The following is a 25,512-nucleotide window of genomic DNA, read 5'->3' on the forward strand; positions in this document are numbered from 1 at the left end:
GGAGGGAGGGAGGGAGGGAGGGAGGGAGGGAGGAATGGAAGAAGGGAGAGGGAAAGAGAGAAAAAGAAACAGAGATGGAGAGAGACAAACCGAGAGACAGACACAGATAGAGACAGAGAGACAGAGAAATAGACAGATAGAGCCTATCCATACCTTGATTTCAGACTTTGATCCCTGAACTATGAGAGATTACAAATATGGTTTGAATCACCCAGGTTGTACCAATTTGTTATGCAACCTCAGGAAGTTAAAATACTCTCAGAAAGAACAGCAGAGTAGGTTGTTAGTGGCTGTTCCCAACTCCCACTGCCCCAACCAAACAGAACCCAGAATGCATTTGAGACCTAACACAGCAAGGACCTAAAAATCTTGGTGTCCCATCAAAATGCAATCTCCTGCTTCAGTTGGTAGAGGCTCCTTCTTGCTTCTTGCTTCACACTTCCGTCCGTGTCTCCACTGCCCCACAGTTTTGATCACATACTCATTATAGGCCAGTGGCAAGATAAAAGTGCTTCTTTTTGTTTAAAGGATGTTAAAGGGTTTCAAGGCAGGGAGAGAAGGTAGGGTTTTCTCAGAGTCAAAGCTTTGTTCAAGAGAACAAGTTACAGGACCTTGAAGGGTTTTCTCCATGGTACCGATCTAACCTCGGAGGATCTTTATTTAGTACGGAAGAACACCGTTACAGTCTGTATGAATCCTTGACTACAACTTCCCCCTTGTTCTGGATTTCAGTTTCTTCTTTCAGCTTATTGGATTATTCTTCTTTCACCCTCCCAGAGGTCATGGGAACAACATCATGTCCTGATGCTGTCTAGTATTGAACTGTTAGCCACCTCTTACCTTTCACCCACTTAGATTCTCCCTCTCTGGGTGTGCATATGCGCTCTTCTTCCTCGACTCTGCAATCTTCCTTCCACTCCAGATCTTTCCACTACATTCGTGAATATCCCCTGCACCACAATCTAATCATATACCCACAGGCTTCACTGTTGGTGACTTTGGTGTCTATGTGCGTACCTTACTCCCCAATTTTTTGGCCATTGCCGTGGCCAGCCAAGCTAAACCACAGCTTCTCCATAAATTATGCCGCCATTACTCTGTGAAAACGTCTATAAGTGGCATCCTACCTTCTCACTGTTAGTCTTCTTGTCTGTGTAATTTGATTGAGACAGAATTGCTTTATTTTCTCTTTTTCCTCAGCTTTTCGTCTTTTTTTTTTTTTTAATCTTGTCTTGCGTTTACTTCACATCTGTCTCCTTCATCTACTCTAAGAGCTAACATTTAAGCTTCTCACTTGTCTTCTCACCTCCTTGCTATCGTATCGATTGATAAGACGTTGAGGCTGATTTGAGCTTTCTGTGTTTAAAGTCACTGTCTGACACAACTTAATGCAACTGTGGGAAGCTACCATTGCCTTCAACTCTTAGACTTGAAATATTCCATTGCATATACAGTGAGTTCTGTCCAGTGGCAGTAGCTGCAGACCTTCCAGCTGGCCACATGGTGGCATTGGCTTTATTTAGACATGAGAGGACACACAAAAAAATCTTCAATCTTCTCTAAGTATTCAAGAACATTCCACAAATAGGTTTTTCTTAAGTCACTATACATAGAAACAAGCATAAGGAAATCAATTTGTTCATTTTAAAACTACTCATTTGATAAAGACATTTTCTACCACAAAGCCTGATTAGCATAACACAAGGAAAGAACCAACTCCCCCCCCCCCAAATTGTGCTCTGACTGCTACACATGTGTTGTGGTACCCTGTTTCTTATGTAAATAAATAAATACTGAATTTAATAAACACCTCTCTAAGCATCTGTTTTTATGGATACCTTAGCCCTTGAGGGCACACGATTGTGACACCTTCTAATGGTTCAGATGAATTTTAAGTATGCAGTACTTTATAGGCACATCACTGAGGACTAGTTTTAAAAATAAAAATTGTCCCAAATGCAGGGTTTTTTTTTAAAAAAAAAAACAAACAAAAACTGTGAATAAACAAAACTAGAGTTGCACAATCACAAAACGTTGGCCATTGTTATACAATAGCTCACATGCCAGATATTTTACCCCCACACCCCATCGTAAATTCCTAATGGGAACTAGCTTTAGAATAACTAGATAACACAAGTATTACACTATGGACTAGTATTGGACTTGGTAATGTGCCAAATAGTAGGTTTCCTTTTCTCTTTCTTTCTTTCTTTCTTTCTTTCTTTCTTTCTTTCTTTCTTTCTTTCTTTCTTTCTTTCTTTCTTTCTTTCTTTTTTTCAAATAGTAGGTTTTCAAGCTATGCTAAAGACAGAAGTAATGTTTGGTCTCTTTTGTGGATACATTGTGACTACATAAATGTTCTCAGGGAAAAGATGCACTTATTCCAACATTTAGAGAACTCATCATATTACCAGGCTACAATTTAAATCTGTCATCAATTCTGAAGGCAGAAAGACCTGAGTTTTAAAATCAGCTCGGTTAAAAATGAGGTTAACTTTTAGTTTGTATTTATGTGTTTTCCCTGCAAGTATATTTATCACATGCAAGCAGTACCTGTGGAGACCAGAAGGGGGTGACAAAACCTTTAGAACTGGAGCTTCATCCACTTGCCCTGTGCAATATGCGAGCTGGGAACACAGAGCTGGTTCTCTATGAGAGCAACAAGAACTCTTTACCATGGAACCATTTCCTCAGCCCTCTCTTAAAATTTTAAATCACATTTATACATGTGTACTGGTGAACGCACGCATGTGTGTGAGGCACGTGTGTAATCAGAGCACAGTTTATGGGAGCCAGTTTTCTCCTTCCACTATCCAGGTACGGGAAATCAAACCCAACTCATCAGGTTTGGCAGTAAGCAACTTAACCCTTTGGGGCATCTCACAGGCCAGGGTTTGGGTTTTTCCCATTTCATCTTATGCAACTGACCTCACTTTGTTGGATTTGAGTCTATTATCTGCAAGTAGAGAGTTATCACCACGCGGTGCAGTTACAAATAGTCAATAACTCAAGGAGTCTAACCATCATACACTTTGTAGACACTTGTAATGAGGATTTTTACCCGATTGTATTTTAATACGTCAGTCTTTCCATAAGCAGGCCAAATGGGGGTAGTCAATGGGGAAGTGGCAGCCCACACCTGGAATTCCTAGAAGCCAGATGCCGGATAATTGAGCAGCTCATAGTAAAGACTTGGAATTCTGGTGACTGTCAGGGCATCAGAGGCCACTGGGACTTCCATCAAAAGTCACCTCCTCCAGAATCAGAGAGTCTTTTTTTGTTAGCAGCAACATCTTCCATTTCCTACATCCTTTAAAGGACATAAGGACATCTAAATAGTAAGAACTTTGTTTTCCTTAGTGAGAGTCTAAAAGCGAAGCCTGATACACGCTGATGTCTGCTTTTTATTGCGCAAAAAGAAAGAAAGAAAGAAAGAAAAGAAAAGAAAAGAAAAGAAAAGAAAAGAAAAGAAAAGAGAAAAAAAGTGTTCTTTACGGCGTGAGACTTCAACGTGCTAAAAGAATCCGTGAATAAACGCGAACACCCAGATTCCAGGTGCAACAGAGCTAGTTTCTCCAAACATCCCTTGTTAGATAAAGTGCAACCTCCTAATACCAGGAGCCTAAGACCTGTAAACAGGAGGGAAGGATAACAGCATCCAGACAGACAGACAGACAGCAGCGGAGGTGTGTATTTTCAGGGGAACTGACTCTGTCTTCGGTGAACTTGCCCAGAGGCTTTTTCCCCTTAGGACACCTGGAGCAGGAACCACTGTTGCGTTTGTCCCCTGGGGCTCGGCGGTGGCGGGTTCTGCTTAACTGGGCAGGTCCTGTGGAGCCTAGCTCAGCTCGCGGGGGCGGGACCGAGCGGCTCCCTCCGCCCCACACATAGCTGCCACCAGCTCAGCCCAGCCGCATCCCAGAGCAGAGGCGGCTGCAAGCTCCAGCCGCGTCGCAGCTCCGTGCCGCAGAGAGGCCGGCAGCAGGCGCCACCGCGAGGGACCTGGCCCGGCGCCGCCCGCAGCTCTTGCGCGCAGCTGGTAAGTACCGGCGAGCAGGTGTCACTAGAGAGGGGATGGAGGGAAAGGGCTCGGGGAGTTGGGGAGACCGAGCGAGGGAAAAATGTAAGCTCAACTTTGCTATTTTATGTCTGGTCTGCACATGCCCAGGGGGAATTCAGAGCAGATCCCATCGTTCCACCTGGAGCTGGGGGACTGTCGGAGTGAAAGCCGGTGCTCCTGGGAGGTTTGCTCATTGGCTTATGCTCGCTGGCCACTGAAAATGGACTCAGGGGACCTCTGGTTATAAGTTGCTGAGCCTTTCTCTGCTCACGCCATCAACGCCACATCATTTTCTTCCGGCCTCGTTTTTCTATCAGAGGAGGTCTGAGTTCCAACCCGCTTCAAGCATCCAGAACTGTGGCTTTAGCCAAGAGACCTCACCTTACCGTCCCCCCCCCCCCCCCGCATTCCTTGATAAAAGTATGCCTGCTAGGAAACCAGCGACCTTGGTGGTGCCCCGCAGCTATATCAGACTCTGCTTGCTGCTAGGACCCTCGCTGATAAAGGAAGAGGGACTCAAGTGCCAGATGGTCCCAGAGACAGAGAGGCAGAAGGCACCCCAGTCCAGGCTGGTCTTGGGTACAGTTATTGCAGCCTTTTGTGGGTTCCTGAAGGTTTGGGGGTTTCTGTAAAGGGTGACCGGGTCTCATGGACCTCTCAGACCCCACAACTCAACTCCCTTCTTTAGCCAAGCTGAGATGATAGTGGCATTCCATCTTCTCAAAGATGGTATCAGAAAGCATTCCTGACTCAGGAAAGCTCCCTGAAGAGCAGTTGCTGAGCCCAAGGGAAGCCATTAAAGCAAACAATAGGGTTAGCAGCTGGACTTTACCGGACCAGCAGGTGGATACTGGACACTGATGACCGCTTAGAGGCATGTTCAGCTGGGAGAGACAAACCAGAATGAGGCACTCTTCTCTTACCAGTGATTGGATACCGGAAAAATTAATGGGTTCGACTTACTCTTACGGGTTGTTTGTCTCTTTGTATACAGTAACCTTTAAACATCCATCTATCCACTTCACAGGATGTCTTTCCCCCCCCCCCTTTTTGATACGTTAAAAAAAAAAAACTTCCTTGAATTTAATATTCGGAGGCTCAGAGTTTGGTTTATTAAAATGAAAATTAAAATATGGTGACCTCAACCCTCTGAAGCCAAAGATTGCACCTCCAAAGCACTGTACCCCGCGACTCCCAGACACTCGTCAGAGCCAGTCAACTGATACTGTCTCTATGCAGCTTATTTTCTTAAAAAAAAAAAAAAAAGTGTTTGGCAAGTTCAACTTTTTCAATTTTAAAAATCTAAATAAGAAAAAGAAGAAAGAAGTAAAGAAAGAAAAGACCCAGAGAATAGTTTTAGTAATTTACTAATATTGGGTCTATGACTTTCTTCAGTAAAATATTACAGACAGGAGCTTACTCAATCTAGAATATTTTAAGAAGTGCCAAATTCCCCTCTTGTTAAAGAATTTCCCCCTCCTCTTTAGTCAGCTTAAGTGTATACTTACGTTAATGATAGATCAGATTATTTCTCTAAGTCTTAGAATTATTTAACTTCTCATCCAGTTTGCATTACAGATTTAAAGGTAAATTTGTTGAGATATAGATTATAAATTTATACGTAATAAAATCTACCCTCTTCAAAGGCAGATGATCTTCAGAAAGCCACCTTCTATCAATGCTTTTTTTTTTTTTTAGAACTTTTACCAGGATGTATAGTAGTTGTTATGATTCAGTTTTAGTCTTCAGCAATTTGTAAGATCCAGCATGCATATTTGTAGCCTTCTAGTTCCATCGGAACTCCCGGAAATTGTGTATCTGCTTTTTAGTGTCGACAGGCTTACTTTTTGTAAACATTGCAGACAAATAGTATACTCTATGTTATTTGGTTTCTGGATTCATTCACATCATGCTTTTGTGGTACATCTGTATTGTAGTATGCATATGTATTTTGTTCCTTTATAACTGCTGATTTATTTCTGTTTGTGCTGCCGTATCATATTCTGTCCATTTTTCAGTTGACGTGCATTTGGACTCTTTACTTTGAATTATATACTTGTATATTATTTGAGAATGTTATAAATGGAGGTATTGTGGCTTGATTGAGTCCAGCTCCTTGTTACATCACCTCCAATATCTTCCCTTCCACCCACTATTAGCTTCAAATTTCAAGCATTGTTTTTTTTTTTTTTTTCAAACCCACCAAGTGAACTTAGTGCTGCCTGCATATGCACAGCTATGAGGCCATGCACTGGAGCATGGGTAGCCTTCAGGGCTCATATCTCTTAAGAAAATGGGCTCCCCTTCTCCTGTCATCAGTTGTCAATAGTGGCACAGCCGGGAGGAAGACATCATGAGTTCATCCCATGTGGTGGGGTTTTGTCAGGTTTGATCTTGTAATGATCTTGTGCGCACAGTCCCAGCCACTATGAGTTTATATGCAACTCTACTGTTTTATCCAGAAATCACTGCTTCAATAGAGTCATCACTGCCTCTACCTCTTACAATCTTTCCAATCCTCTTAGTGATTATCTCTGAGCCTTGAGAGGAGAGGGTATGATACATATGTCCCATTAAGTGCTATGAGCTCAGAGTCTTTTCCTCTGCCTGTGGATGACTTGTGGGGATTAATCATCTGTACTGCACAAAGAAGCTTCTCTGATGGAGGTCAAAGGATGCACTGATCTATGGATATAAGCTTTTAGGTGTTGGTTTAATACTATGCCCTTTTGGCAGAGTACTATTAGGTTCTCTTTTAGGACCTAAGTCCTACTCAATTTCGGGTTCTTTGCCATATTTATAGTAGCAGGCATGCATGTAATATAGTGTGTCATAGCATGCATATGAAGGGTAGAGAACAACTTGGGGGAGTACGTACATTTCTTCTACCATTTGGGTCCAAGGACCAAACTCCCAACTTCAGGCTTGGTGACAAAGGCTTTTACCTACCAAGCCTTCTTCCCCACTCTGCATTGTTGTCAATATGTGCTGTTGTGAACCCCAAAGCTAATGATATTCACGTGTAAGTCTTTGGGAGCTCATATATTAATTTCTTTTTTTGTAGACATTAAACCATGGTATCTCTTGATTATATATTAAAATTAGGTCATCTCCTTTTAAAAGAACATGATGACATCAGTTTTATATGTAAAAAATGTAGAAGGTTCGAGAGCATTGTGTGTGTGTGTGTGTGTGTGTGTGACATAGATAGATAGATAGATGATAGGTAGATAGGCAGAGAGATGATAGAGATCTACAGAGGAGGTTTTCTTTCAAAGTTAATGCTCAAGTACATCAAACTACTCTGAAAAACTGTTACAACATTTTTCACACACTTTTGTGAGGCTCGACAGTAAATTTGGCCATGTTCCATTTCTTTACTGCAGAAGTTTTGGCTAAGTAAAAAAAAAAAAAAAAAAAAAATCCTTTCTGAATGTCAAAACAGTTGATAGAGTCTATAATAAAAGGAGCCTCCTTAGTTAAAGTGTCATGCAGATACTAATTAATCCTCTCTTAACGTAGTTGAGGAAATCTAAGGCCCCTAGGTTCAGTAATTACATTTACCAAAATCACATATTAGAATAAATTCAAGACGGAATTTTAGGACCTTTAGGGCTTTTCTAAGTCTGTTGTGGGAAATATTTTAAAATGACTGTCAGGTTTCCCACGCTACTTCCAGCAACTCTCAGCCCCGGTGTGGTCCCGCTGCCTCTGCCTCTCTTTAGACTAGCCTCATCAGTGACTGATCACCATCTACCCAGCTCCAGTTCCCTTGTCTCATAGCTGCCCGTACCCATAAACTTCTGTCGTCAGTGGTCCCACATTCCAGTATCCCAGTAAAACAAAACTCTTGATGCTTATCATTGACCAGTCAGATTTATGTATCAATAAATTATCAATTCACAAGATGCCCATACAATAATTTCGGAGCCAATTGATAATGATAAAAGCTGCCCACCTAGATTAGACAAGTTATCCCAATTATTCTGTCTTTTATGATATCACATCTCCCTGTGGCTATCTAATGCCACGAGGAATCTGAATCTTCCAGTCCAACCATCTCCATCTTCCTCTCTCTCCCGAGTTGCTCTCTGTCCCTGCAACTCTTAGCTCCGCCCCCCTTTTCTCTGTCCACTCGCAGACCTCCTGCTGCACTAATATTTTAATGTAACTGGACAGGGAAAATCCTGCCATGTAAATGTGTTGGTTTTACACATTATCATATACTTTGTATATAGCTTTTCTGTGTCATTGTGAGATAATGATATTTCACAAGAAAAGTTATAGGTCACACTCCTGTGCATACCTGCAGAAACAAAACTGGTTATTATTTTTCTTCTTACTAGAAGTAGAACTGATTTTGAGAAATGAAACAGAGTTACTACTTTTTAACTCAAATAGGAGATGCATTTTTTTTTTTCAGCTGGCAATACCAACTGCAATTCTGTGCATCTGCCTAGGTAGGGTGCCTGCGGTGCAATTTATAGAAAATCAGGATTTGTGTCCCTCAGTCACTCAGAGGCTCAGTATGAGAACATCCTGGAGCTGAGTTGGTGGGGTTTTTGTTTGTTTGTTTGTTTTTGTGTATGTGTTCCTGAATTTGAGGCAGCCATCTAAAGGAGAATCCTGGATGAATTAGAAACAAGATTTTTCAAGAAGGAAAGAGGGCCAAGGGAACAGAGATGCTCCAAACAGTGTGGAGTCAGGATATAGTTGACAGTTACATGCTGTGGCAACAGCTGAAGCCTTTGTGCACAGGATAGACAGGCAGGAAGTCCTCTGTGGATCCTCCCTCCTCACATCTCTCTCTTCCTTAGAAGTCCTAACATTGTTTTTTTTTTTTTTTAAAGACTTTTTTTTTTAAGATTTATTTATTTATTATATGTAAGTACACTGTAGCTGTCTTCAGACACTCTAGAAGAGGGCGTCAGATCTCCTAACATTGTTCTGATAAGAGGAAGTATCATCTGCGCCGGATGTTCAGTATGGGCTACTGAAAGTGTTCATTTAGGGACTGAAATAAAAGGAGAAACTGAGGCCCAGTGTGACAACCTCAAAAATTAAACCACAGGAGTCCCACATCCTTCCTCTGCATGCTTGTATTCTAACCATCACAAAATTTCTTATGTCTATATTTATTTTATGCACTGAGGTTACATATCTCAGGGAGAAAACAATTTGACTCTCTCAATCTCTCTACCTCTGTTTCCCTGCACACACATGTATAAATAGGAATGGTTTATAGTCCAAGCAATTATATTACTTTATTATGTTGGTTATTTTTTAAATGAAAATAACCACTTTTATTGTGGAACCTCTGGAGCTAAGAGTAATGCTAAACTCAAAATGATGAAGGAAGACCTCTTCGCCTGCCTTTCTCAAAGAGGTCTTTCGAATCTAATAAAACAGCCATATTGCAGACATGATGAATTTTGTTACAGTCTGAAGGTTTGTAAGACATCTATCAAACTCAAAGAAGAAGTTACAAACGGCAGCACTTCCTCAGAAACTCCTTTGCCTCCCAGTTCCTCTGTCCTTAATGAAGGACATCTGTCACCGCTCTGTGTGCCGAGGGGCAGAAGCAGAACTGCTCATGGGAGTGAAAAGTTAGACAGAAAAGAAAGACCGACTTACTTAAGCCTTTCACACATTCTAGGAAGTTACAGATGTTTCCCACTCTTACAGTTCTTAGGTGAGTAGATAGGTTGCAGGGCAGTGCAAGCAAATATTTCTAACCACTAATCCAAATGAGGAAGACGGTAATATTCTGGTTCCAGAATTATTAGAGCCTTAAAGGACTGGGCCTGATGAGAGCCGAGTTGTGTGAGTACAGACTGCCAAATGCATCTCTGGTGTTAGGCTGTAAGCTGGCACAATTTATGGGCACTGCAATTTGAGAATGGGAGTGGACTTGATGGGTATTCTGAATCTTATATCCTCCATTTTTTTTCTCCTTCTCAAAACCTTGGAATGTAATCACACATGAAAATCAAAGCCTTACCTTATGTGTAAGAGATAAATCAGAGGTGCGATGTTTAAGAGGCCACTGTATAGAAGCTCAAGAGATAACATTAGAGTTGGTATATAGGACAGAGTATGGTGAGACCCCTTATGGTAAGAATGCAGAAGCACGAGAGTTCATAGAGTGCCCCAGAAAGCCCGGAAGAAGCTGGAAAGTGACATTTTAAAGCAGGCAGAACTAAGGTTGTAAGAGTATTGGCAGGAGAATGGTTAATGGAGCTTTTGATTTGACAAGATGACAGGCAAGGCTTTGTGATTGTGAGGAGGAACAAATAGGAGGTGAGGAGACAAGTCACCGGTGGAGAAAGTTGGTGTCTTGGGACACCGAGTCAAATTGACTTTTATTCAATGATTAAACAACTCAAGGGTGGAAAAGGCTGTGAATCTAGAAAAGGTATGTCATGGGACTGTTTCCCGAAGGAGAGGGGTTAAATTAAGAGTAGAAGTGGGAGTCGCAAACATTGCATGCTCTTTGACCTGTAATGGAGTTTAAGGGAGAGCAGTTCTTAAACATTTTCTATGGAAATGGCCATGTTAAGGAAATGGAAGTGATCTGTTGTTGCCAGGCCTCGGACTAGGTATGTTCCAATGCCTCGTTTATTTTTTCGACTTATGAAACTGGTATTATGGCTGCATTTTCTGGATGAACAATTAAAGAGTGTTCTTGTTCAGTCTTTTATTTTGTTCACCTGTATTGTTTGTGTGTGTGTGTGTGTGTGTGTGCGCGCGCGCGCGCTTCACCCACTTATGTACAGGTAGAGAACAGAGGTTGACACTGGTGCTCTGCTTTTGAGGCAGGCTCTCTTGCTGTCCTCGGAGACTGACATTTTAGCTAGGTTGGTTGGCCAGGAAACTGCTGGGATAGGTCTGTCCCTGCTCTGTCTAGTGCTGGGGTTACAAACTAGCATAACTCCAGGGTTTTACATGAGTGCTGGAGATCTAAACATTAGGTCCTTGTTTTACCCACGGAGGCATCTCCCCAGTGTTGAGGTTTTGACTGTTGCTATGCACTGAAATACTAAATTCTAGGCCCAAAGGTCTAAGCCAATGAGGGAGGTCTCACATTTGCAAGCGTTTGTTGTGCGCACCTTGTTCCTTGACTTAAAACTATTGGTTAAACAAAAATGACTACAGCCAATTACTGGATGTGGGTGGGGTTTGAGTTACCTAGGGGTTGCAGAGAGGAGGAGGGAGTCGAGCCAGGGAGAGAGGAAGAAGCCACCTTGAGGCCTGGGGAGGAGATGGACCATGAGCACATGGCTGGGAGAAACAGCAAGTATTTGGGGGACACTGCTGGGGAAGTGGCCACGGCAGCAGTTAGAAAAGTAGGTTAGGGGCTATGCCCAGTAATTGTCAAACCAAAATCATTACAACTGTAGTCTGAGTCTCATTTATTCATTAACTAGACGGGGATAAGTTTAAACTGGTTCTACTACACCCTAGCCCCTCTGTCCAGTCATTTCATAGAAAGTGTCAGGGTTTATTTTGATGATCACATAAATCCAGATCCTTGGTCCACTGGAAATTGCCTGGAATTGAAAAGGATAACTCGTCTGTCATCCTGGACATTTCAAAAAGTCTAAGTGTGGTACACGCCAAGCGCTCATTCTTAGTGTCAGGGGCCACAAAAAGGCAGTGTGATAGGGTGGGTAGTGCATCTACTGCAGCCTTCCTTGGCCGCTGTCCTTCAGCATTGCTGGAAGCCAATCATCTCAGAGTCCATATGGAATCACCAGTAGAGATATGAAATGTGCTCTTACTAGTCTCAGGGTGAACCTTGGCTTTCGTTCATCTGCATTGGGAATAATGGAGAAAGGCTTCAGAGGAAGTGAGGAACAGTTCCCTCTCATAGTAGATCTCAGGCAGCCTTTGAAAGAGGGTGAACGTTAGCTAAACGATGTTTAACTTCCAATAAATCTCAGCAGAACTTGTTTCACCTTTGTCAGCCTATGTTTGGGGTTCTAGTTTGATTTAAAAACTCCTACTTTTGAAAGTAGAAATTTATTATTTTCAACCACCTGCCTTCATTTTCCTTTTAAAGCTGCACACTGACACTTTATCTTAAGTATAAGACAATTCTGTTCTATCTCTTAACCTTTCCATCTGTTGTGAATGGAGATGCTTAAGCAATTAGCCATATTTTAAGGATTATTACCATGTCCCATAATAGAAAATATATGGCAAGTTAACACAAAGGGACAAGAGGTGTTTATGAGATTTGTGAAACTCGGCTTTTAGTCACAGCTTGATGCAGAACTAAAATTATTTTGAAAAAAAAAAAAAAAAAAACAGTTTCTTTCTCCCTCTTTATTGACTTCATTATTAAGCTTTACTCTGAAAACAAAAAAGCTGTTAACTGTTCTATAACTAATTTCTAAAGCATACATTCAAAGAGAACAAGGTATATCTACCCAGGCTTTTAGTAAGTCTCTTGTTCCATCAATTTATACCATAAGCCCATGTGGGAAGCTACTGCGGTGGGGGTGGGGGTGGGGAATGTAACAAGCTTTCTGGGCAGGTGTAAGTCATGCTGGGACCGAACAAACAGCTGTGATTAGGGGCATGTGAATCTTTGATTAATCTGGCCCTGGTCTCAGTGTCATTCCTGGGAACAAGTGAATCTGGCAGAGCATGAAAAGAGAAAGAAGTGCCCTTCACAGAGATAAGGTGCAGGGAAAATATTTACCAGCGTCTTCCACCCTGAGGATGGATGGGCTAAAAGAAAATCAGAAGGGTAATGAAACCAGGCGAGGGTCTGGTTCCAAAGGCTGTTTTATGTGTGAAAACCATGAATATTATTAGCAGGTAGGTTGTTGGTGACATTTATTATCATTATTACATTATATTTTCATCATCATATACATATCATCATTATTATGTACTTTAATATCTTGGTGTTTTGCTGTATTCTTTGTATTTTTGGGTGAAAAGCAAGTAAGCTTTGTAGAAATAAATCTTGTTCAGTATAATCCTCTTTAATTATCATTAATGAACTTTATTGTATAGAGTCTGTATCTAAATAATAATTTGAAAAGAAATAATAAGTGTGAAAGAAAATCTTTCTCCTTTATATAACTATATATCTGTGACTAACACTTGAAAATATGGACAAAGATTGTAGCGATAATAACTCAAAAATCACTAAACTACAAATGAAAAAGCTTGCTCTGTAGCTATGTGCTTTTAGTCATGTGCTAACAGACAAATACCTTACTTTTTGAGATTTCAGTTTTTTTCTCAACATAAATGAATATGACAAAATTGAGTTCAATTTTCATCCTAAAATTAGTACAGAAAACTACATATATCATTGTAAAAAGAGCCCAAATTCCAGTTTTAATGTTGCATTTTCATGCTCATGTTTAAGAGTGATCATAAACATTTATTTAGAGCTGGAGAGATGGCTCTGTGGTTAAAAGCACTTGCTGCTCTTCCAGAGGACCTGAGTTTGAATCCCAGTGTCCATATGGCAGCTTACAACCATCTGTAACCCAGGTTTCAGAGACTCTACTGTCATCTTCTGGTTCCTGTGGTCACCAGTCATGCACACTGAACACAAACATACGTGTTGGCAAACCATCTAGACATATAAAAAAAAAAATAAAGAACACTTAAAAATGTTTATTGAAAGTTTTAATGCACTTTGGAATTTAGTAAGTCTGTTTTTTATTTTATTTTATTTTATTTTATTGTTTTGAGGTGAAAGGCTAACTAAGTTTAAACAAACAAATGCCCACTTAGTAGCATCCTCTTGGATGCAGGCATTTCTGTGTGTTTCTTAGTGATGAATGTCAGCAGGAACGAGTGAGACTCACCTTCTTTGTTGGGTGCTTAGAACCCTGTCTGCTCAAGGCAAGTGATGGAAGACAATCAGCCTTAACTCTCCATTTCTTAAAGAGACAGAAAGTGTTGCCAGGGCTACACAGAGAAACCCTGTCTCGAAAAACCAAAACCAAACCAAACCAAACCAAAACAAAACAAGAGACAGAAAGTGTTGAAGAACTTCAGAGAATTTAAAGAAGAGAAAGATAAACTTAGCTACTCAGAAGGATGGTCCAGAAGATGTAGAAACTGAGGTGGTCCTTTAGGCACTGAAGAAAATTCTGTGAATGAAAAAAAAAAAATCCTTGAATTAGAAAGTAGCAGAAACAAAAGCTCAAATGCAGAAAAGGACAAGACAGAGCTGCAAAGACTATTCAGGACTCAGAGAAGGTAAGAGCAGAAGTAGAGATTGAGGCTGTTGTGAAGGGCTTTAAATACCAGACTGAAGACTGTGTTTAGACATATATACATATATATTATCACTAATAAAATGCAGTATTTATCAACATTAGCCACAAATTTAAACACAAAGTTTTTCCTCAGTCTTATATATATATATATATATATATGTGTGTGTGTGTGTGTGTGTGTGTATGTATGTGTTATGTGTGTTGTAGAAGGGGCTGTATATATATATATTATATAATAAAATATATGAAATATACTAAATAATAAATATATAATTTATATATAATATATATGAATATATATTGAAATATGATAGAAGAGAAATGGTCATTAGTAGAATTGGTAAAATAATGGAGGTTTTGGTTTATTATTGATCAGCTAGTGATTAGTAATATCAAGTGGCTGTCCGATTAAGGTAGTGAGTATATAAAGAGTAAGACTTAGATAGATCTGGATTCAGGACTTAGCTCTACTACTTGTTTGCCCTTTTATTTTCCAGAATTTTCTTACTTTCGCTCTTTCAGTGTATCTGCTTTATAGAGATGGCAGCATTGGCTTGTCTCCCCCTTTCCTAGCATCTAACACATCGCCACTGTTTGTGACTGGTATTTGAGTGTGAAGGCTGCACATAGGGGTTTAGATTGGGTCAGTGAGGTGCCTGTGCATTGAGGACTAATGGTGGAGAAAGAAAAAAATATAATTACACACTAGATACACAGCCTTAGCAGGGCATGGAACAGGTCAACTCACTGGGTTAAAAATTCTTTCCATATGTGTAAACACAGGCAGGCTAGGAATTAAGATTTCTAATCTCCAGAATTTGTTCAAGTTAGGTACTCACAGTACTCTTAGTGTAAACATGCTTGCGAGTTGCTCATGCACAGGTATGTGGACCTCAGGCTCTTCAGTACTAAGGAAACCTGTGAGATCGAGGCTTATATGTATCTCTAGCTCCAGGGGTGCTAGAGAAAAAGAATGACTGTGTGATATCGTGACTGATTGCCGGATTCATAAGCTTTTTTTTTTTTTTTTAAATTTATTTATTTATTATATGTAAGTACACTGTAGCTGTCTTCAGACACTCCAGAAGAGGGCATCAGATCTTGTTATGGACGGTTGTGAGCCACCATGTGGTTGCTGGGATTTGAACTCCGGACCTTCGGAAGAGCAGTCGGGTGCTCTAACCCACTGAGCCATCTCACCAGCCCAGGATCCATAAGCTTTTGTGGACTTTTTTTCCCATGGTCCTATTTAACTTTTCAACTAGTACTTTGAAAGAGGCAGATATTGAATAAATGCTGACTTGGGACTATTTTGGAGGTTTTACAGTTAGCATAACTTGCATTCAATCCAGAGCACCTCCACATAAGCCAGACATGTTGATGCATTGCTAGTAACAAGAAACTTAAGGTCATTTTTTTGGCCATCTAACAAGTTTGAAGCCAGCTTGAGCTACATGAAAGCCCATTTCAAAAGAGAAACAAGCAAAACCCAATTGCTGATTAGTATGGACAATCACTTTTCTCCGATGGAACCCAGATCAGTATCAGTGATTGGCTCCTGGATGTATAGCTGCCTTGAGTGCTCCATTATCGTGATTATAGTAAGAGAGGCACAGACTAGGCATTCAGGAGACTCAGGCAGAATGCTTGTTTAATTTGCCAAAACTAAATCAAGCCAAACCAAACCAAACCAAACCAAACCAACCAACCAACCAAACAAATACCCATGGGTTAGTATTTCAAGGAAAAAGAAAAGAATACAGGTGACCAGATTATAGAACAATGTCACTCAAGGGATATCTGATAAGTTAGTGTAGAAGCATTCATTATAGTTTAAGAGAAGTCAGGAAATGGAGTTTTTGTTTTAGTTTTTGACAAATTATATCACTTCCCATCCTAGATGTATGTTGGGAGATAAAAGAAAGGCAGAAGACACCAAAACATGCCGAGTCTTTATAAATTTTGCAATTTTCCCCTAAATCACTCTTCTCTAATCAACAATACATTATCCCATGGTCACCTCCTTAATCCTAAGGACTAGGCCAGGCCTCAAAAAGGTCAAGTTGGGTGTAATGTAGGCTGTTAAAGAGTACAAGATTAATGGGAAAATAAACAGCTTCGAAACAATGTGACTGTGTTCACCATAACAACTTTGATCAAGTGTGGACGTGAACGGCTGTCTTTATCAGTAATCTTGAAATCAGGGCCAGTTACTCTGCAGAGGATGACATAATTGCCAGATCTTAAAAGATAGCCACTCATTTATCAGGTAAAAAGGAATGAATTCTGGGAAAACACAAGAGTACAAGGTGTGTTTGAGGAATTGTGATTCATTCAACATAATGGAAGTGTTCTGTATGGGACAGCAGCTGATGGGGCTTGACGTTGAACAGGAAATAAATTTAGAAGTGTTTTGTGAGTCAGGCTGTATATGCTTGGCCTTTATTGAAGGCTTTGAGCTGGAAGAGTAATAGAATTCCATTTCTACAGTGGTGATATGGCCCTCTTCCTTTTCTCCTGAGGAGTTTGGGGGAATAAGGCCAGAGCAGAGCTCATGACTGGTTGGGAAAAGTTTTCAGATTTATTCACTCACTACATGTTGCCTTCAAGGTGTGGGGCAGATATAGAAAATATGACTACTTTAGGTTTGTTGAGCTGTTATGGTAACTCTGGGACAGAACATCCCAATGTGGGTTTAACTGTACATAAAAAAAAAAAAATGAAAGTTTTGCCTGGAAGTTGCCATGCCAAACTAGAGTTGTACACTTAAATATTTTGTAGAGTTAAATTTTTCTCCTCTTTCTTTCTGGCTCTTTCTTTCCCTCCTCTCCCTTTTGTCCTTCCTGAGAGAGTCTTACTATGTAGCCACAAATGATCTCATACAATTTGTCTTCCTCAGCCTCCCAAATCCTGGAATAATAACCATGTGTCATTGGATGCAGCTCCAAATACGTCTGGCACAGTTTTCCTTGTGATTTGATTCATGTTTCTCCACTTTTCTGTGAACAGAAAGTATGTAAATGGTTAAGTTCTTTGAAACGGTGAGAAATTTGGAAGTCATACTTTAAATGTGACTTAATAAATATTGGCTCATTTATTATTTATTTCAGTACTTAGACTTTTCTAGATTTTGCTTCCATTGCTTTAGTCTTCCTGACAGATTCTGTAACTCTCCAAGGATAGAGTTTAAATCAAGGATACATTCAAAGTACCCTTCATGCTGGAAAATAACTTTGACCAGATTTTTATTTGGCAAACGTGGAACGTTTCCTGAGAAGCATGTGTGGATATTATGTATCTAGACATAGAGCCAGGTACCCCTAGCATCCTGTGAACCTGGCCCACTTGAGAGCCACTGAGCTGGGAGTGTTCTTGGGAACAGCTGGGGCAAATGAAGCACTGTTGCCTAGCTGTCCCTCTGGGGCAGTCACAAGGGATGGTTGCTGAGCAACCAGGGGCCTCTTGGTGCCACTTCAGCCTCCATGGTATATCAAAGTGGTAGTGGGTCCACTCCCCTTAGGAGGAGCAGTAGATCCTGGAAGAGTCCGAACTACCCTCAGAGGCATGGTGTTATCAGTAAGTGTCTGACTGTATCATCAAATGTGTTAACTTGTATACTGTGGACATATGGTGCCTTTTATGGAATTGTAAATTGAATTACATGTAAACTTGGGGAAAAACACATAGAAGTGGCAGCAAAAATTCTCACACAAGTAGCCTGACTCTTTTTTTCTGTCCTTCAGGCTTGATTGTAAGAAAGTCTTCTGGGCCAATGAGATGTCATTTTTCATTGGAATGAAAAATTTCATTTTTTCTTGGAATAGGTAATGTCCCTTGGTTAACATTCCGTAAGCCAAGCAAATATTTACATTTGAAAAAAACTAGCAAGCTAATTCTAATCTGGTCAAGAGATCCTGTTGAGTCAAGTAGTTGATTCAATAGCAACATAACTCGCTCCTACTGTTTGATATATCCCATTGAGTACAGAAAGGTCAAGACATTGTCTTATTTCATTTTTAATTTTATATAGTGTATATGTTACTTATCAAGAGTTGATAAAAAATGTGGAAACTCATTAAATCTCGGAGGAAAACTGACTTCTCATGTTGGAAGTCAATGTTTCTTTGGTGAGCAAATGCTTATGAAGATTCTGGCAAATTTACAGACCAAGATTCAGTCCAGGATAGTGTGGGACAAATCCAGATGTTGGAAATGGACTATGAAGTCTCTGTTTGATCTGTTCTATTTTGTGTGTGTATGTGTGTGTGTGTGTGTGTGTGTGTGTGTGTGTGTGTGTGTAAATATTGAAGCAAGCTGTCCCTGGTTCTGTTGTCTGCTATGGATCCCCTTCTCCTAGCTGGGCTGTCTTGTCTGGACTCAGTAGGAGAGGATGCCCTTAGACCTGCTGTGACTTGATGTGCTAGGATGGGTTGGTACCCATGGGGGGCTTCCCCTTCTCTGAGGAGAAGGGAAGGGGATAATAGAGGGAGGGGTATGTGAGAGTGGGACTGGGAGGTGAGGAGGGAGGGTGCTGCAATCAGCATGTAAAGTGAATAAATTAATGAAAACTTAAAAAATTCTTGCTAAGTCTTGCATACAGAGAGATCTTTTTAACACATTCTTTCACAGTGATGCATGGAAGATGATAAAGTTAGTGCATAATTGAGGTTCTTTATATAAGTAGTCATAGGAAAGTGGATATCTCTGTAAGGTGCTTGATTCTGTCTCTATCCTATGAACATTTACAATTAGCAAGAACTGTCGTTTATCTTATATGCATGTTGATAATCTGAAACATATAGAATATATTTTTGCTAGAAGTTGTTCTATGTGACTTAAAATAATAGACTAAACTTTAAAAGTTATTTGCTTATTTTTAAATTAAATTTTAAGGTAGCACAGAAAGTAAAGAATTTTAATGGCATTTTCATATATATATACATATATGTGTGTGTATGTATGTTATGAATATTCTGAAGCATAAATATATACATGTAAATACTTTGTTCTAATTAATTCCCATTTCTTACTGCTTCCAATGTCCTACTCCCTCTTGAAGACTCTCTTTCTCTTCTCAAATATCCCTCCTCTACCTCCTTGTCACATGAATTCCATTAACCTCTCTTTTACCTCCTCCTACCTTCTATAAGATATCTTCAATGAACAGTGGTGGCACATACTTCTAATCCTAGCACTTGGGAAGCAGAGGCAGGTAGATCTCTGACTAATGCACACACAAACACACACATACACACCTATCCAAACATATATGTATATATTTGTACATATATATGTATGTATATATATTTGAATATTAGAGAAAATGTGGTATTTGGATTTCTGAGTATAGCTTATTTCTGATTCCATCCATTTTCTTGCAAATGTCAAGATTTCAGTTTTCTTTGTGACTAAACAAAATTCTATCTTGTGTACACATCACATTTTCTTCATACTTTCATTTATTGATAGACAGCTAGGCTAATTCTAAAAACTATATACAAAATACTTGGCTCTTAAGGTTATTGTGTAGATGGTGTCTTAGGCTGGTATAGAATACTTAGTAACTTGGCCAAAGACAGTGTTGATAGGTCAGAAAAATCAGTCTTCAAAAATCCATGATCTTAATAATTTTCTGCCATACGCACTATATCATTTTATGAGGGCAGCCTTGTCAGTATTTACAATGAATTTGACTTTTTTTTTTTTTTTTGAGACAGGGTGTCTCTGCGTAGCCCTGGCTGTCCAGGAACTCACTCTGTAGACCAGGCTGGCCTTGAACTCAGAAATCTGCCTGCCTCTGCCTCCCAAGTGCTGGGATTAAAGGCGTGCACCATCACTGCCCAGCAAATTTGTCTTTTAAACCATTCAAGAAACCAAAGTCCACACAATCACTTGGGTAACTAAGCTGCTTGGTTTATAATTTGTCTCTATTTTTTTTAGTAAGAACCCCTTTTGATCAAGTGTCTTTGTATTCATTAAAGCCTCTGAAGAGAATAAGTTCAGCAGGCATTAACAGTCTTGCTTCTATTTATTGTTTATCTTGTTTTGTTTTGTAAAATAAGAAAGTGTATTTTTTTTTTAGTATAAGGTGTGAATGAAGGATGTGTGGTTAGAAAATAATTTGTAGAAATAAATAACATTTTAAATGGTTTTGGAGTCAATCCACTAGACTTATTTTAGGGCTTTGAAAATTATAAAGATAAAACACATTTATTTTCAAGAGAAAAATGATCTAGATGAGAAGATATATAAAGGTAGAATCAAAAGTCCAAGAATATTACAGGGTCTCATCATGTCCAATTTTAGAGTTGGGCAGAGCTAAGCTTAAATCCTAGTTCTGGGATTTATTAGCTGTGTGACCTTTGGGATGGATTTATCATTAAGCTTTGAAAAGCATTCATTCTGGTAGGTTGTGATGGTTAAATGGAATAAAGTGTAAAGGGTTCTGCATGGTTCATGACACAAAATGTGGAAGCAAGTCATGTTCACTAGTATTTAGACAAGATATAGCATGTAGATTGCGGTTTTATTCAGCCTTTTACAAGAATGGGGATTTTGATGTGTGTTGTCACATGGGAAGACCTGGAGAATGCCTTGCTAAAAAACTAGCCAGTCACAAAATAACAGGTTTGTAAGAAATACATAGCCCAAAGCTGAAAAGGGAACGGTGATTACTAGGGGTGCTGGGAGGGAGGGGTGCAGATGACTGCTTAACAGGCATAGAGCTTTTGTTTTGGAAGATAACATTTTAGAGATAAATTGCATATTTATATGAATAGACAAAATACTCAACTGTTTTCTTAAGGTGATGGAGATGGAAAGTTTATATGTATTATTCTTTTTTTGTTTTGTTTGTTTTTTTTCCCTTTTTAAAAATTTTAATTAGATATTATCTTTATTTACATTTTAAATGTTATCCCCTTTCCTAGTTTCCCCTCCAAAACTCCCCTATCCTCTCTCCCTCCCCCTACTCCCCAACCCACCCACTCCCACTTCCCGGCCCAGGCATTACCCTATACTGGGAAATAGAACCTTCACAGTACCAGGAGCCTCTCCTCTCATTCATGACCGACTAGGCCATCCTCAGCTACACATGCAGCTAGAGCCAGGAGTCTCTCCATGTGTTTTCTTTGATTGGTGGTTTAGTCCCAGGGAGCTCTGGGGTTACTGGTTAGTTCATATTGTTGTTTCTCCTAGGGGGCTGCAAACACCTTCAGCTCCTTGGAACAGAGTTAGTATTAATTAAAGTAAGGATTTTCATCCATTAGTCTGATAAACATCAATTATGACATGGATCTATTTACCTTTCCCATTTGGTTTGTGATTCCCGGCAACCTTTTGAGGATTAATTATATAAAGCAGTAAGGATGTCAAAGCAAGAAGACACTTATTTATGAACTTCAATCAGCAATTATTTCATCCAGTGTCAGCTAGACTCTCATAAAATTTTACCTGGACCCAGCAGGATGGATTATTCATGCAATGTCATGTATTAGAGGGCAGAGAAAAGTGAGTTGGTGGTGGTTTCTGTGAGCTTTTAGTCCAAACAAACAATTTCTTTGAAGCCATTATACTGACTACATATAATCTGAGTTGATAGCTTTTATTTGTAAGCATAGCATATGTGCTGCTGTGCACACATCTTTAGCTAACCTGCAATTCAAAAAGAATACTTTTATTTTTAGTGTGTATGTGTTTGTGTCTGTCTGTCTGTCTGTCTGTATGTATGTATGTGTACATGTGCAGGTGCCAGCAGAGGCCAGAAAAAGGTATCGGATCCCCAGGAACTAAAGTTGCAGGCTGTTGTAATGAGGGTGCTAGGAACTGAGCCCTTAGTGAGAACAGCAAATTTTTCTTAATGGTTGAGCAATCTTTCCAGCTATTTCTTTATTAAAAGTATTTATTAATTCCTGTGTTATTTTCAATGTATCAAAGAAAATGTTTGATACTTGTATTTTTTTTCTTTTTTCTTTTTTTCATTTTTATTAGATATTTTCTTCATTTACATTTTAAATGTTATCCTGAAAGTCCCCTATGCCCTCCCCCCATGACCTGCTCCCTATACCCTACCCACTCACTCCCACTTCCTGGCCCTCGCATTCCCCTGTACTGGGGCATATGATCTTCGCAAGACCAAGGGCCTCTCCTCCCACTGATGGCTGATTAGGCCATCTTCTGCAACATATGCAACTAGAGACACAGCTCTGGGGGTACTGGTTAGTTCATATTGTTGATCCTCCTATAGGGTTGCTGACCCCTTTAGCTCCGTACTTTCTCTAGCTCCTTCATTAGAGGCCCTGTGTTCCATCTAATAGATGACTATGAGCATCCACTTCTGTATTTGCCATGCACTGGCATAGCCTCACAAGAGACAGCTATATCAGGGTCCTGTCAGCAAAATCTTGCTAGTATATGCAATAGTGTCTGCATTTGGTGGCTGATTATGGGATGGATCCCCAGGTGGGGCAGTCTCTGGATGGTCCTTTCTTCTGTCTCAGCGATACTAGTATTCTAAATGATACTTTTACTTTAATTGAGTGCCAAGTTTGTTAAATCAAGATGTAGTGCTTTTTTGAGTCCTATTTCTTCTTATTTTATTTTTAACCAACATACAACATGATGTTTTGATATATGTAATTTTATGAACACAGATAATTACCATAGGCATTTCCTTAAACGTTTATCACTTCTTTATGGTGAGGACGTTACCGATCTTACCTTTGTAAAAATATCAGAAACGAATTGTTAACTATGGTCATCCTACTGTTCCACAGAATATAAGGGGTGTCCTTTCTAATGGTGGCCTTGTCCTGCATCATCTGCCATTGCTGTCCCCCTTGCCCATCCCCCATTCCCTTGTCACCTATCCTTTTGTGACCCCATCCTCTTCTACCTCTATGAGACCTACGTGGAATTTTAGGTTCCAGACATGAGTGAGAACTTGCAGTATTTTCTCTCTCTCTTTTAATTTCAGGGTCCTTTTGATATCCAAACACACAAGAATATACTCGTTGCCTTTGGAAGCAGAAACACTTTAGGACTTCCCATCCATAAAGGGAAGCAGCAAGATGTAGGAGTGTGAGCAGCTTCCTTCCCAGGGGCCCAGGCCAGATCTAGTGCTAGAAGAAGCAGATTTTTACTTTTGCTATTTCTCGTTCTTCAGGAATATTAACAGCGGCACATTTGCTGCTTCATTGCGTGGGGCCATCCTTTAATCCAAGGTAATGTAGAGAGGCAGCCAGGATTGTCGATGCTCTGTCTAAGGCAAAAGATGAGCCTCCAAGTCAGCAGCTGATAAATGGATGATTTCGAGCAAAAACTTGGATCAAGTCTTCATGTCTCTGCAATGCCCTTAAGATGCTCTTAATGGCCACTTGGAAGCTCTAGAAAATGGGGAAGTGATGGAGAAAGAATCATCAAATTGCTTGAAAACCAACTTAAAAGGATGGCCAGTGCAGTGCTTACACTATGAGAAACTGATACCTTGTCTGAGAACCGCAATAAAATATCACCACTTGTAAATAACACATAACCAATTAAAAGTTTGATTGCTTCATTTGTGTGAAGGGTCTGTGGAGGACAGCTTAGAAAGAAAGAGTCTTAGAGCAGAGAGATTGGTGAGGACTGCCATAACTTCTGCAGAGAATGATGATGTGGTAAAGAGGTGGTGTGAGGGGTGGAGTGGCCAGAATGTGTGATGTGTAGAGAATGAACACAGTTGGAGAGGTAACCTATAAACCATGGCACTGGAACAGCTGGACTCGATGCTTGTTTTACAAAGAAGGGAAGAGAAGAGAGTAGTAGATGGCCCTAGTCTCAAAATACATAAAATAAAACTGGGCTGTCTCCTGCAATGATAACTCTACTAAAATTGGACAACAGACATGAACAGAAGAGCGTTGACAATACTAGCCCTAGGATTTAGGAAAACGGTGATCAGATAATCTCTATAAAAGATAAACAAAACAGAGCATTGGTTTTTTTTTTTGTTGTTATTTTGTTTTTCCATCTTGGACAAGAAATATTTATCCTGTGTGTTCCCATATGTAGATTGTTTAAGGGGACTTAATTTACTCATAGGTCGGTTGTAGCCATGTCTATCACATATCTATGGAAATGAAAATAACAGGGTTTTTTGTGTGGTTGGTTTGTGTGTGTGTGTGTGTGTGTGTATTATTAGCTTTAAAAGGGTGACATTTTATGTAGAAAACCTAAAAGAATACAAATGGAAAAACTGCATGTAGGTCAGCCGCCTGTTCACAGGAAACCTTCAGGTTAGCTCTAGACACTGAGGCATTATGTGTAAGTTGGATTTTATTGGATTTTTTTTCTTCAGGAATTCCAATACTGTGGTATATGACTGAGGAATACAGTGGTCTTACTCCTTGGCATAGGAGTCAAGGACGGCTGCTGCAGGGATATGCCACCTTTGCAGGCACAGGGTTGAGAGGGGCTGCCATTTGAAATGGAAATTGAAAATGTAAAAAGAAACATGTGCTTTCATTTTAAGCTCTTCTTACACAGTTTGACAGAAAAACCAAGAAAGGTTGCTCAACTATCAGAAGATAATTGGTATATATAATACATTCATATTTCTTAATATATATATATATATATATATATATATATATATATATATATATATATATATAAAGACAGGCAGCTGTTTGCTTAAGAAATCTGTCCTCCTAATCTTAGAGAAACAGAAAAATTGTGAGATTATTTTATCATTTTAAGTGACATGATTTTACTCAAGAAAGTTCTTGTTTCCTTCAATGAAGAACAAAGAACCAGAGACATTTATCTTTATAATTTTTCCTCCTGTTTGTTTCCTTCAGGGGTCATGATATACTGGAAACCACACAAGGTTAGTCTGGGGAGGCAGAAACCATAAAGCCCCTGAAACCAGGTTCGGAGAGGAAAGATAAAGGTAGGTAACGTTTTGGTCCCATTGATCCTTGGACTGATGGTATCACTGAATATGTCTTTATTACTATAAATTCAGGGGACAGCAAAGGATGGCTAGGGAGAGACTGGCCTCAGTTTAGAAAGTTACTCAAAACTGTTCTGTCAACCATTTCTAGTGATGAATAGCAAACACTATACACATTTCCATCTGATGTCACCTCGGGACTGGGGGAAGTAGAGAAAGACCATCTTTTGATATTTCTATTCTTCTTAGCTGTGTCTCTTTAAATT

At 39.8% G+C, this 25,512-nt stretch overlaps 1 protein-coding gene across 2 annotated transcripts in view; it reads left to right on the forward strand.

The window, feature by feature from the left end:
- Nucleotides 1-3,934: 3,934 nt before the first annotated feature.
- The window catches only part of Pkib (cAMP-dependent protein kinase inhibitor beta), a 97,071-nt gene continuing 75,493 nt past the window's right edge, over nt 3,935-25,512 (forward strand). Inside the window, exons 1-2 of one of the 2 annotated variants that reach the window (XM_029542515.1) lie at nt 3,935-4,039; nt 25,152-25,243. The gene's annotated coding sequence lies outside the window, so the exon portion shown is untranslated. Of the gene's footprint in view, nt 4,040-23,223; nt 23,535-25,151; nt 25,244-25,512 lie in introns of those variants that run through there. The other variant, XM_021205616.1, reaches the window with a different exon arrangement.

Source organism: Mus pahari, chromosome 9, assembly GCF_900095145.1.
Source record: "Mus pahari chromosome 9, PAHARI_EIJ_v1.1, whole genome shotgun sequence".
NCBI lineage: Eukaryota > Metazoa > Chordata > Mammalia > Rodentia > Muridae > Mus > Mus pahari.